Source organism: Schistocerca nitens, chromosome 9, assembly GCF_023898315.1.
Source record: "Schistocerca nitens isolate TAMUIC-IGC-003100 chromosome 9, iqSchNite1.1, whole genome shotgun sequence".
Classification (NCBI taxonomy): Eukaryota; Metazoa; Arthropoda; class Insecta; order Orthoptera; family Acrididae; genus Schistocerca; species Schistocerca nitens.
Window position 1 is genome coordinate 382,888,086 of NC_064622.1, and position 15,277 is coordinate 382,903,362.

General features: G+C 39.4%; 1 protein-coding gene across 1 annotated transcript in view; it reads right to left on the bottom strand.

The window, feature by feature from the left end:
- LOC126203318 (zinc finger protein 665-like) overlaps window positions 1–15,277 on the bottom strand; it is an 85,527-nt gene that overhangs the window by 18,057 nt on the left and 52,193 nt on the right. The gene's annotated exons all lie outside the window — the stretch shown is intronic.

Consider the following 15,277-nt stretch of genomic DNA (forward strand, 5'->3'; position numbering starts at 1 on the left):
ATTTCAAGGAGTGATATACATTTGATACTCCAAGGAAAATACTCCTGTACTGTATCTCCAAATCTACGATTAACAATTTCTACTCTTGTCTGGCTCCTTTTGAGTACCAATACAATAGTCTGATAGGGTACTTTGGTGGTCTATATATTGTCAAAAGTACAAAATGAATCAAGTTCTTGCTGATACAAAACTATCATTTTCCTTTTATTTGCCCAGCAACAAAAATCAGCCTTCAACGCACTTTTAATGAAGAGATCAGAGGTAGTCTCCATTTTATTATTTCTATATATGCTTTGCAACTTTCTCTAATTATTACATTAATTGAAATAAAACTGTCAAGAGATGAAGACACAGCGGGTTTAGATGAAAAAACATGATGCACAGTACCCCCTAGTCACCGTCAATGTTATGAAATGGTTCCAGTCTTACCTAATTAACAGGACATGAAGGGTGTCATTGAGAAATATCTGAGCAGTACACAGTCAGTGTTCACCTGATTGGGAATTAATTACACACAGTGATCCTCAAGGTCCCATTTAGGGTCTGTTGCTTTTTCTTCTGTACATTAATGACCTCTCATCTGTTACAGTGCCAGATGGTAAGTTTGATTTGTTTGCACATGATACAAACATTGCATGTCAAGTATAGATTTAGAAATAGCTGGTAATCAAATCCTCACTGACATTAATAAATGGTTTAAAGCTAATTCACTGTCATTAACTTCGAAAACCCACTATATGCAATTCAGAACCTGTAAGAGATTTCCTTCCAGCATGTGTATAACACTTTAAGACATGCTAATCAAAGAGGTTGACAGTGTTAAATTTCTGGGATTACAACTCGATAATAAATTCAGTTGTGAAGGGCGCATCACAGAATTGTTGAAGCGCCTAAACAAGTCATCCTTTGTGGTAGCGTCCGGCGACAACACAGTGGTGTCATGCGCGAAATAGCGGTCAATGGTCTGCAACACCACAGTGGTGTCGTGAGCATAGTATCACGCAGTGGCCAGCGACAGCACTTTAGTATCTTTTGCATTCTGTTAGTGTTTTGCTTAGGTAACAATAAGTTACACACGTCAACAAGTTTTTTGTTTTTATAAGTACTTGTTCCCCTTCATCATGGCAGACGAAAGAGACGATATGATATGATAATTTATGATGAATGCATGGATGTCTTGTCTGACGTTCCGGACGACTTTGCTGATTGGGAAGAAGACATTGAATACAAAAAAATGAAAGTGAAGCAGAATAGTCGGAAGATAGTGAAATACGTCTAAGAAGAATTTGGCGAATGCTACAGTTTACAACTGATTCGGATGAGTCAGAAGAAGACAATACATAGTGGTCAGACTTTCGATTTACAGAGGACCAGTAATAAATTTGAAGGATCTCCGGGTCCAAACACATTTTCCAAAGATACACACAGTGTCAAGGATATCGCAGAATTATATACTGGGAAAGATCTATCTGACTATATTGGCAACGAAACAGCAAGTACTACAGTCAAAATTGCCACAGAAGGAAACTGGATAAAAAAATGCCGAATTTGTCGATGTTACGGGACCCGAACTTAGAAAATGCTTTAGGCTTGCTATCCTTATGGGAATTGTAAAAAAAGTAAGGATCAATGATTATTGGTCAACAAATCCGTTGATACACACACCAATGTCCCACAACCGATTCAGACAAATATTATCATTTTTACATTTTTCCGATAACAACAATAAACCGGATAATGCCGACCAGCTTTTCAAAGTGCAATTCATAACTGATTATTTTTCCAAAAAGTTTAAAGCAACTTTTAATCTATGTCAAAACATCTCAATTGATGAAGGAATGATACCGTAGCATGGACGGTTAAATTTTAAAGTTTACAATCTGTCGAAAATTACAAAATATGGCATACTCATTCAGATGCTGTGTGGTTCAAATGCGGGATACATTTCCTCATTCAAGATATATTCCGGCACTGGTCAGCCTTTAGCAAAAACAGTGATGGAACTACTGAACCTTCTTATGGAAAGTGGCATCACCTCTACATGGATAATTATTATAGCAGTGTAGAATTTGCAGAGAAGTTACTTAAAATGAAAACTCTAGTTTGTGGAACGATACAGCAAACTAGAGGATTTCCAGAAAAATTACAGGGTGCAAAAGTCAATGTGTTTGAAGCTTGTCATCAACATAAAGGTGAAGTACTTGCACAGGTATGGAGAGCTTCGAAAACTGAAACAATACGAATGATCTCTACAATACACAATGCCACTTTTGACTGACACTAAAAAAAAAAAAGGGAGGGGGGGGGGGTAGAAAAACCAATTACCCAATTAAAAAACCTGAAAGTGTATTAGACTACAACAAATAAATGAAAGGAGTGGATTGGGCAAACCAATATTTGTATTGAGAATACAAGCAACAGTTTAGTATAACTGTGGAGGCAGTAACTTTTTTCATAGTTGTAGCTTTATCTTTACTTTACTTGATTCCATTTAAATGGCATAGACAAAAATAATACTAAGCAATACACGGTATCCCAAGAAAAAATGGTCAGTATTCGGGGGTATGACAGGAACAAACATTCAAAGCGAAAAGGCCCATTAAACATGGGCTCTAAAAGGAATATCTGAAGAGCTATGAGCACTTGTTCAGTAGAAAACATATGTTTCACAGCAGCGAAGGTGGCAAGTGCTGACAGCTCTTGACGTACGCACTTTGGAGGCCATGTTTACTAGACTTTCTCGCTTTGAATGATCACTCCTGCCATATCACAGAATATTGACTATTTCTCCTTGGACACCCTGCATAGTGATAGGTAGATTAATATTACTTGATGAGATCTACAGTGCACAATGAATGAAAGATTTATCACAGGTGAAATCCTGAATTTTGCACTAGAAACAGAAGTAAAAACATTCGTGTATTCTCAGATAATTCTTTTTCTGCAATCTATGCATTAGGCTAACTGCCAAAAATCTCAGCTCTGAAAATGAACTATTTCAAAATCCTTGTAGAAATATTTATCATTGTTGAAAATTAGGATTTATGTTAGTCCTTAGATGTAGAACTCTATGAATGACATGATTTTAATACGACAATGTTTACATCTAACTAAACAACACATGAGGTTCCCCTATAACCAATGTTTTCAAATTATTATGCTTCCTATTTTCATATTGTTTCAAGATCTGTATTGGACTAAGTGAAAGTCATAAAATGTAATTTTTTTTTTATAAAAATGGGATGTGTTGGCTATAAATGGATTTCTTTTTTTATAAAATTATAATAAAACATTTCACATGTATGTCAAGGAATTACCAGAAATATAGTGCTGTCTGCCAGGGTTGTGCTGCTTCTACTCCCATGGAAAACCATAAACTAAAGATTCACAAAAACAGATAGTCACTGAAGAACTCTAATTCTGTCACTGAAAAAGTGGTCAAAATGTTTCACCTGGGCACATGTTAAAACAATAACTGCTACATTAACGATAGGAATTACAAAGAAATTATGTTACCTGTACTATAATACATGAAACAGTAACATAACAATTCACTCAATTGTTAAAATCTGCAGTATCAATGATGTCTTCATTGACCACTCATGGCGTGCTGCTCACATCTCCACAGCAGATGGTACAACTTAACAGTCATGAGCACACCTGAACTCTCTCTACAGCTTGCCATCTACAATGGCTGGCACCATAGACACCATCAGATGACATTGCTTCAAATCACTAACTACATTCATTTGTTCTATCAACAAGTCTTTTAAGGAACCACACACCAAGCTCACACATCATATCTCTGAGGACTTGCAGTGAGAATACATCAGCATAGTATGATGCCATTAGTCTTAACAGCTAGCCAGTGAGTGTATCTTGCAAATGCTAGAATGTGAACCAATTTGTGCAAAGGACAATTCAACAATTTATCTACCACAACACCGATGACGGACTCGTAGCATCCCCTAGTTATGTATTCCCCATGTTTCAACTTCTACATATTGTAAATAAATGTGTTAACACTAGAAGGAGCGTACCGGTCAATCTGACCGATGAGCGATGTTTATCATTTAACAAATAGCACACATTTTAATTTATGAGTCTTATTTTTTATGACTTTTAATGTCCCTTGGTGGTTTATAATTTCTGTAAAAGACAAACATCTATTACAAAAACTGAATGAATTACAATCGTTTTTACCTTAAAGGGCTGCAGCTGGTAATTCTGACTGGTGCGATATTTTTTATGCTTTATGTCTGTAAAGGAGTAACAACGGATTTTTCATCCACTTGACTTATTTTATTTCACTGTTGCGATCTCATTTGCTGTATCTCTTTACATTTTACTTTAATTAGTGGAAGGGTGAACATATTTTAGTTGCTGTTCTCTGTCAGTACGCTGTTGTGCTCTGCGGAAGTTTAGCCCTCCTCCTCATTTTTATGGCACATCAGTGTTTTTGTTCAGATGTAGTGTTACTGAATTACATGAACAATTTACCAGGACAAGATTCTGAAGGACAAGATATTTTTGAATGTGATGAATTGGTTGATAACAATGGCAGAGGTCGCAACGATGGCAGAGGTCGCAACGATGGCAGAGGTCGCAACGATGGCAGAGGTCGCAACGATGGCAGAGGTCGCAACGATGGCAGAGGTCGCAACGATGGCAGAGGTCGCAACGATGGCAGAGGTCGCAACGATGGCAGAGGTCGCAACGATGGCAGAGGTCGCAACGATGGCAGAGGTCGCAACGATGGCAGAGGTCGCAACGATGGCAGAGGTCGCAACGATGGCAGAGGTCGCAACGATGGCAGAGGTCGCAACGATGGCAGAGGTCGCAACGATGGCAGAGGTCGCAACGATGGCAGAGGTCGCAACGATGGCAGAGGTCGCAACGATGGCAGAGGTCGCAACGATGGCAGAGGTCGCAACGATGGCAGAGGTCGCAACGATGGCAGAGGTCGCAACGATGGCAGAGGTCGCAACGATGGCAGAGGTCGCAACGATGGCAGAGGTCGCAACGATGGCAGAGGTCGCAACGATGGCAGAGGTCGCAACGATGGCAAAGGTCGTAATGATGGCAAAGGTCGTAATGATGACACTGAATATCAGGCCCATAAAACAGAATAAGGCAAATCATCAGAATTGGAAGATGAATATTCAGAACCCATACAACCCAGTTCTTAGATGTTTGATTCCAGTGGCACTACAAATTTCTACTCCCAGTCAAGGAAAGAAGAGAGACTGGAGCCGATGGAACAGTGTGGACTCTAACTGCACCAGGGAATGCATCTGGAAAGATTAGGGTGTCACAATGTGTTGGTAGAAACTCTTGGGCCAACACGACATGCTAAGAAACTTATAGTTGTAGATAGTTACTTGAGTGCATGGCAGGTGTTGATAGACAATAATACTCTACAGAACATAAAAACTTTACACAAATTAGAGCCCAAGAACAACTCCAGGATGACACATGAGTATTTAACACTGCCCTATTAGAAGCTGCCATGGGTATAATGTATGTATATGGACTGTATGGAGAAAAGAATTTCTCCCTAAAGCTTCTGTGGTCTCAAGTGTGGAGGCTGTCATTTTTTTCTCGCACTATGGGAAGGAATAAGTTCATAGAAGTCATGCAATTTTTAAGATTCGATGAGAAGCACACTTGGGCTGAAAGACTAAAGATCAATGGCTTCGCAGCAGCTACCCCAGGCTGGAATTCATTTGTAGTTAACTGTATCCAGAACTATAAAGCAGGTGCATTTATAACTTTAGATGAGCAGCTCTATGCATGCAAAGCCTGGTGCTGCTATATACAACACATGAGTAATAAACCAGAAAAATTTGGTTTCAAGTTATGGCCTGCAGCAGACGGCAGTAGTCACTATATGGTGAACAGATTTCCTTACTTGGGCAAACAAAGTGAAACACCCACTAACATATGAGTTGCAGAGCATGTTGTTAAACAGCTCATGCAGCATTACACTTTGAAAGGAAGAAATGTAACATGTGACAATTTCTTCACAGCCAAACATCCTGCGGAGCAACTGAAGTGGGAGAACACGATCATGATGGGTACACTGGAGAAAACCCGAAGAAAAGTTCCTCCATCAGTGAAGTCTACCGCCAGATATTTGTACGATACCATTTTATACAAATCTCGTGACACAAAGATTACTTCCTATCAGAGGAATATGAAGAAAAATGTTCTGTTGAGCACAATGCACCAGTCAGTTGCAGTGGACAAACAAAGACAGAAGAAAGTCACTGAAACTGTGAGCTGCTACAATTCCATTACATTTGGAGTTGATGTTCTGGACCAGATGTTTTGTCTGTACACTGTCAAGTTTGGCTGTTGCAGATGTCGCATGCACGTGTTTTTCAACATCGTGGGCCTTGCTGGAATCAACACCTGGATCCTTTACGGAGGGACAACAGGAGAAATAATTAACAAGCGAACATTTCTTTTCAAATTAGCAGAAGAGCTCTCCTCTGTGTGTGTACAATCACGAAAAGAACCTGTTCAAACACTCATTGTGACCATTGAAATATGTAAAGCACCAGTACAGAAAAAGTGCCAGATGGGAGGATGCAAAAGTTAGAACAAAACTAAAAATCTGTGTGTGCAGTGCAAGAAATTTCTATGTCATCCATGTTCTGGTAGTGCTCAGTATATGTGTGCAAAGTGTTCTGACAAAGATGGTGGCTTTAACTGAAAAGGTGTCATACACAGACAGAATGTTATTTTCTCGTTATTTCTATAGCAATTTGTGTCCATTTTACTTCATTTTTCCTACTAAATATACGTTAATGAACTGTTTAAGGCTTTGACTCAGTAGAAGTCACACAGATAAAAAAAATGCTTTTTTTTAAGTTCATTTTAAACTGATTTTGTATTTACAGTGTATTCTTTACTTCAATCGTCTTTATTTAATTAAATACACTTTCTTAGAAATTTTTAAGCATAATGCACTTGTACAATAAGCATAATGCACTACTGACCTATAAAGACACCTTACTGAAGTAACTTAAGAAGTAAAACTGAAAACAAACAAGGAAAACTCCATCTGTCAAAATGACAGGTCGTTGTCCTCCTATATAGTTCACTAATGCCAGTCCTCCTATTGTTAATATTTTATCCGCCTCGTGATGCCAATTGAGGAGCTACTCGACCGAATAGTAGCATCTTTGGGCAAGAATACCATCTTACCGATCGCGAAAGCGGTGTGCTGACCCCACGCCCCTCCTTTCTGCATCCTCCCCTGAGGATGACACGGCAGTCGGATGGTCCCGGTAGGCCACTCGTGGCCTAAAGACGGAGTGCATAGATGTCTCGTATGTTAAGCTATCTCTTTAACTATGCACACAAAATGCTTCATCTCAGCTTTAAATGAGAATACCTGTTAGCTCCACTTCACACGACAGAAACTCAGCTTCCTGCCATGCATCACATGACTTAGTGTTGGTTTTAAACCTCAACAAGTCAGATACAGGCGTGTGCACTGTCTATGTTATTTCTAGCCTATGAAAGTCACTACAAAAAAACATCCACACAGGGCAATACCTGACCTTTACAATAACATACATTTTTTCCTTGTGTCACATGATAGCTCCTTTAACATTTGTTGTTGTTATTGTTTTCAGTCTAAAGACTGGTCTGTTGCAGCTCTCCATGTTACTCTATCCTGAGCAAGCCACTTCATCTCTGAATAACTATGGCAACTTCTGAAGCTGATTACTGTATTCATCTGTTGCGTCTCCCTCTACAATTTTTACCTACCATACACTCCCCTCCTATACTAATTGGTGATCTCTTTACGTCTCAGAATGTGTCTTATCAGCCGAACTCTTCACCTAGTCATTTTCTGCCACAAATTTCTTTCCTCCCCAATTCTGTTCAGTACTTCCTCATAGTGATGTGGGCAGGACATTTATAAATGGGCAGTACGTACACACACACACACACACACACACACACACACACACACACACACACACACACAGAGAGAGAGAGAGAGAGAGAGAGAGAGAGAGAGAGAGAGAGAGAGAACTTTTACAAGCTACTGCAAATAGCAGATGAAATTTTGAATGAGTGGCTCGTGATTTCAGGTAATTCATGCAATTCTGCTGGTTATTTAGTTAATTAGAATTGGCAACACTGGTCTGACTGACAGCCATTCAAGTCTATGTTGTTGAGCGAGAAGGAAGTTAATCTCATCTCTGTGTTATAGATATCATCTGCTGTACAATGGCTAGAGTAATCTCAACAATAAATCCATTATTAACATCATTGTTTCAAAGCCTGAACCACATTTTGTTGAGTTTGTAATGACTACAAGCAACAGCCACACTATGCCGAGTACCTTGCTCAGCTTACCACAAATGTATCAAAGAAGCATGGACCAGAAAAGTTTCTGGTGGTAATAGGTGACCACACTGAACCTAGTAAAGGATATGTCCCTTCATGGCGATCCACTCGGGTGCCTAGCTCACCTATTAAAATTGTAGTGCTCAGATATTTTAGGCTGTCAAACAATCAAAACTTTAATGGCAAATGTAGTAAAAGTTGTCAAAACAGTAAAACACAGCCACATTTAACAAGCAGTGTTCAATGAAATATCAGCTGAAAAAAATTTCAAAGATAGGATTACATTGTTTCCAGAGAAGACAAGATGGGGGAGTCATCTATTTTGTCTTGAAAGTTTGTAGTCAAACAAAGCTGTCTTAATTGTAAACAAAAAGGTGCAGTCATATCCGCAGCCTGAAATGAAGAAGGAAGTTCTGGATGATGATGTTTTCTGGGCGAGAGTCGATAAAATGATACAACTCATGAACACAACTGTTCATTTGATTACAGCTTTAGAGTTAAATGAGCCTCAAGTTCATAAAATTGCCATGAAATTCAAGAAGTTGGAAGTAGTTCTCACTGAGAAATAACATCCTCTCCACTACAGTCTGCAGAAGAAAAGTCGAGCTTATCTAAATTCCAAGCTACGAAGGAAATGAGTGGGTCTTCTATCCACCTTGCAGTTAATCTTCATTCAGCAAAACAATGTAGTAACCTGAAGCCTATCAAGATTCTTGATGCAATAACCTTTGTTTGTGGCACAACAAAGAACAAGGGACTAAATGTTATTCAGGTTAGAGAGAACATGGCTGATTATAGGGACCAACAAGGAATTTGGTCCAGACAATTTATGTGGGAAGAAGTGGTTCCGCACCCTCAGAAAGATAAAAATCATGGTGTAAATCCTTTATTGTATTGGCACGGTTTAAGAGGAACTTGCAAATTGGCAGAAGTCACCATAAAAATTCTGGGTGCACCAGTTACATCTGCTGCTACAAAGCATTCTTTCAGCACTTTTGGATGGATGCACAGTAAAAAAGAAACAGACACACGTCAGGGAGAGCTCCCTATACCTGTAAGTTGATGAATAGAGCATGAACATGACCTAAGCCTGTTGACTCCAAAGAAAAACCCATACTGAACAGTCCAAGCTAAGACAAAATGAAAAGGAACCCAGTAGTCAGTGAGGAATCAGATTCAGGAGAATCTGAGGCAGAGTCAGAACTTCATGACTCTTCAACTTATGATGATCAAGAAACTGACAGAATATTTTTTTAATTTTTTTTGCAATACTACAGTATAAGTGAAAATACTACCTACAGGCTAGCTACTTAATATAAACTATACTTTATTTCAAAAATTAGTTTTCAACTTGAATGTTGTTTTCTTTCTTTTTTTATGTAATACCCCAAGAATTGACCTCTTTAAACACGTAAACAGTTATATTTACAGTCCAATTTATTTCCCCTAACAACTCTCTACTAACTCTCAGGCAGCTTTTTTAACTTACTTACCCAACCACTAAAGAAGCAGTGTTGAAAAACACCTTTCCAAACAAAAAATATCAGCTTGAAATTTTTTTATTAGCACCACTTATCAATTAATCTTTAAAACATTTTAACATGCCCCGACACATGAATTTTGGGAATTTGCCGAGGCATTTATTGTAGGCATTTGCCCCAACTTATAAATTCCCAAGCATTTTACATTACTACTTTCTCATTAGTTATGTGCTCTACCAATCTAATCCTCAGCATTCTTCTGTAGCACCCTATTTCAAAAGCTTCTATTCCCTTCTTGTCTCAACCATTTATCATCAATATTTTTTGCTTCCATACATGGCTACATGCCACAAAAATACTTTCTGAAAATACTTCCTAGCTTAAAAATCAATATTTGATGTTAACTAGTTTCTCTTCTTCAGAAATGCTTTTCTTACCACTGCCAGTCTACTTCGGGCATCACCTCTTATTTTGCTCCAAATAGGAGAACTCATTTACTAATTTTAGTGTTTTGCTATTTAATTTAATTCCTTCAGCATCATCTGATTTAATTCACCTATATCCCATTATCATCATTTTGCTTTTGCTGGTGTTTATCTTATATTCTCCTTTCACAGCACTGCCCATTCCATTCCACTGCTCTTCCAAGAATTACAATGTCGTCAGCAAACCTCAAGGTTTTTATTTTTTCTCCCTGAACTTTAATTCCTACTCCAAATTTTTCTTTAGTTTCGTTTACTGCTTGCTGAATGTACACATTGAATAACATTGGCAACAGGCTACAACCCTGTCACACTCACTTCTCATCCACTGCTTCCCTTCCATGCCCCTCGAATCTCGTATCTACTGTTTTGCTTCTGTAAAAGTTGTTTATAGCCTTCCACACTCCCTACATTTCACCCCTGTTACTTTCAGGATTGCAAAGATAGTATTCCAGTCAACAGTTTCAAAAGCTCTCTAAGGAAAGACAACTTCACGTTTATAGCATTTGAAAAATTAAACTATCTTTTAAGTTGTATGGTCAATATTGTCTTGCGCATTCCTACATTTCTTTGTAACCCAACTTTATCTTTCTTGAAGTCAGCTTCTGTCAGTTTTTTCATTCTTATGTAAAGAATTTATATAAGGATTTTCCAACTGATAGTTCAGTGATACTCCTGGGGCCTTGTTTTGACTTAGGTCTTTCAGTGCTCTGTCAAATTATTCATACCATTTCGTATCTCCTTCTCATCTTCATTGGTCTTTCAGTGCTCTGTCAAATTATTCATACCATTTCGTATCTCCTGTCTCATCTTCATTTACATCCTGTTCCATTTCCATAATATTGCCTTCAAGTTGATCTACTTGTACGGACCCTTTATGTACTCCTTTCTCCTCTTCTTTTCCACCTGAGCTCTTGATTTTAAAACAGTTGCCTCTCTTTTCTCCTTAGGCCTCTTCAATTTTCCTGTGGGCAGTATCTATCATTCTTCCTGTAGGCAGTATCTAGCATTCCATTAGTGAAATAAGCTTCTATATCATTATATTTATCCTACAGCTACTTCCGCCAAGCCATTTTGCACTTCCTGTCAATCTCATTTTTTAGACCTCTGCACTTCCTTTTGCCAGCTTCAGCCACAGCATTTTTATATTTTCTCCTTCAATCAATTAATTTCAATATCTCCTGTGTTATCCAATGATTTGGCCTTTTTATCTATTTGATCCTCTGCTGTCTTTACAATTTCATCTCTCAAAGCTACCCATTCATCTTCTACTGTATTCATTTCTCCTGTCCTAGTCAGTAGTTGCCCAGTGCTCATTCTGAAACTCGCAACAACCTCTGGTTCTTTCATCTTATCCAGGTCACATCATCTTAAATTTCTACCTTTCTGCAATGTCTTTAGTTTTATTTTAAGCTCATAACCAATAAATTGTGGTCAGAGCCCACATCTGCCCCTGGTAATGTATTACAATTTAAAATCTGGTTCCAAAACCTCTGTCTTACCATTATATAATAACCTGAAACCTTCTGATACCTCCAGGTCTCTTCCATGTATACAACCCCCGTTCATGATTCTGAAGACAGGTGTTAGCAATGATTAAATTATGCTCTGTGCAAAATTCTACCAGAGGACTTCCTCTTGCATTCTTTTCCCCAGTCCACATTCACCCATGTTTTTTTTCCTTTTCCTACTACCGAATTCCATCCCACATTACAACTGTTAACTTTTTGTTCTACCTGAATAATTTCTTTTATTTCATCATAAATTTCATCAATCTCTTCACCATCTACAGAGCTAATTGGCATATATACTTTTACTACTGTGGTGTCATGTCTTGGCAATGATACTGTGTTCACTGTGCTGTCCATAGTAGCTAACTTACATTAATATTTTCTTATTAATTATTAAACTTTCTCCTCTATTACCCAAGTTTGATTTTATATTTATAACCCTGTATTCACCTGACAAAAAGTCCTTTTCCTCCTGCCACTCAACTTCACTAATTCCCAGTATATCTAACGTTAACTTAGCAATTTCCCTTTCTAACAAATGGAAACTCCACGTAGGAATATCAACAATATTAGAAAAAGGATAGATTTCTACTCACTGTAAAGATGGCCCCTTGAGTTGCTGACTCTCACAATGGAAAGACTGTTACACGTTATAGCTTTCGGGCAATGTCTTCAGCAAAGAGAGCACACATATTCACACAAGCAAGCATACCTCAAGCACACATGACCGCTACCATCAGCAGCTCCAATCGGAACTCCGGTTGGAACTGCCAATGGTAGCAGTCATGTGCGTATGAGGTATACTTGCTTGTGTGAATGTGTGTGTTTTCTTTGCTGAAGAAGGCTTTGTCAGAAAGCTATGTGTAACAGTCTTTTCGTTGTGCCAATTGGCAATTCAATGCATCATCTTGGCAGTGAACAGCAATCAATTCTTCACCTAATATCATTTCCCTCTTTAAATTTTTTTAAACAATCTGCATATTTAATGCTCATATCCATATAACATCAGTTTTGTTTCTCCCGATGATGATATCCGACCTGGAGATCAAAACTGGGGATTATTTCATTTCCAGAACAGTTTACCCAAATGATGCCATCATCATTTACTCATACAGTATAGCTGCATGCCATCATAAAAAATTATGGCTGCAGTTTCTCCGTGCTTCCAGCTGATCGCAGGACCAGCACAGAAAAGCCGCTTTGGTTGTTGGTACAAGGCCAGATCAATCAATCATCCAGACTGTTGCCCCTGCAACTACTGGAAAGGCAGCTGCCCCAACTATCTCTTTACCTTTCAGATTCCATATTGTCAATACAAGCCCCTCCTTTCAATACATCACATAAAATATAATTATGTCCATAATACTATCAAAGGTTTGTGTAAAATTACAGGATGTCAGGATATTTTCTGGCTAGTTTTTGAATGCAAATATCACATAGTTCACTCTGTACCTGAGGTACTTGCTGCAAAACATGGGAATCATGAAAATCATTGCTACTAATAAATTCATGAATAGTGATTTTATATTTGTATCACAATTTTTTTTCCATTAGCTCTTCATTTACTCATCAAGACACATTTACTCATCAAGACAGGTCTCGTGTACCAATATATCTGTTACTGCACTTCAGTTTTTCCAATAATATTTTGATATAACCTTCAGTCTATCCATTCTTATTACAGAACCTGAATGTGTGGAAGATAATTATTCTGATTGAAAACTTCTTATCCTGGTTAATATTAACTGTGAAACATCAATACTCATTTCAAATCAGTTCTTCACACTTCCATCCTGTTTGGACATTATGACTACTGGGTGAAATGACCAGAACTTTGTATCAGTCCTCTGTGCAGAGGCAGGTGAACCGCCACTTCATATGCGGCGACGGCTACTTACGGTACGCCAGGCGTATAAAACTTTGTCCACACCATACACACCTGCATACCATACCGTTGCTCAGCCTCCTCTGGCACGGTTATTTCATAACCGGCAACGTGCGACGCAGCCCTATGGGATTCGCGCACAGGATTGCCTTGCTGCGATGTCTATGGCTGGTCTTCGTGTTTTACGTCGCGGTTGGAGCAGATCTCCACCTTGGCTCCCCCAGAGACCCAAACTTATTTTAGATTTGACTCGTTTTAAGGATGGCACGCCAGATTTTACATTCCAGTCACTGTTTTTTAACATTTTAGATGTGCATCACGGTTTCACCGTCGTTTACACTGATGGCTCCAAACAGGAGAATTTCCTTGGCTGTTCTGTGGTGTTCCCTGATCATGTTACCCGGATTCGCCTCCCTGCTGAATATACCGTTTTCGCAGCGGAGCTCCACGCGATCCTGAAGGCACTGGAGCAGATGAATCGTGTTCGGGGCGATCTATTTCTTCTCTGCTCCGATTCTCTTAGTGCCTTACAATCACTGCAGAACCTATACCCGACTGAGGAGATGGTCCAGCTGATACATGACCAACTGTACTTGCTCCAACAGCGGGGTAAAGAGGTATCCTTCTGCTGGGTGCCTGGTCATGTCGGCATATGGGGCAATGAACAGGCTGATCGGGCTGCCAAGGAGGCCTGCAGAGAGCAGGATGTGGTCCAGTGTCCTATCCCCTTGCAGTCAGTCATCGCTGCACTCCACAGGAAGTGCATGGAGTTGTGGGAGGACGAATGGCTGGCGGTGACGGCCAATAAACTGCGGTTGGTAAAGTCAACCACTCGGCCGTGGCGTTCCTCCTGCCGGTTGCTCAGGCGGGAAGAGGTGGCCCTCACACGTCTTCGGATCGGGCACTGTCCTCTGACGCATAGCTATTTATTACGGCGGGAGGGTCCTCCGTTTTGTGATGCTTGTGGTGTGCACATCTCTGTCCAGCACATTTTAACAGACTGCATTTTATACCGTGATGCAAGGGCAGAAGCACAAGTTGATGGGGATCTGCCTTGTGTTTTAGCTAACGATGAGACGTGTGTGTCTAGGGTTTTTAAGTTTTGTGATGTGTCTGGACTCTGGCCTAAACTTATTGCAGAGTGGCTGACTCCTCCCTTTTTTCCTTGCGGTCAGCCAGCCACTTCCATCTGCTACATTGTTTTAGCTCCCTCTACCATTTTCTTCCTGTGTTGTCCATGTTTTACTGCTGACGCCCTGCTTCATCCCACGCTTCAGTGTGGGTGAGCACATATTTTTCAATGATTGTTCCCCGTGTTTTATGTTCCGTTTTATGTAAATGTTCTGAGTTTTTGTTTTTTTTTCCTTGACACCCGTCTCACTATGATACTGAACGGGCGCTGAAGACCTTCCTGTCGTGCGCCCACAAAACCCCTCTACTACTACTACTACTACTACTACTACAGTCCTCGAAGAATGGTGTAATAACTGAGACAGTGAAGCATTACCTGCAAAATGCAGTATGGTTGCAAATCTTATCGAAGTACAG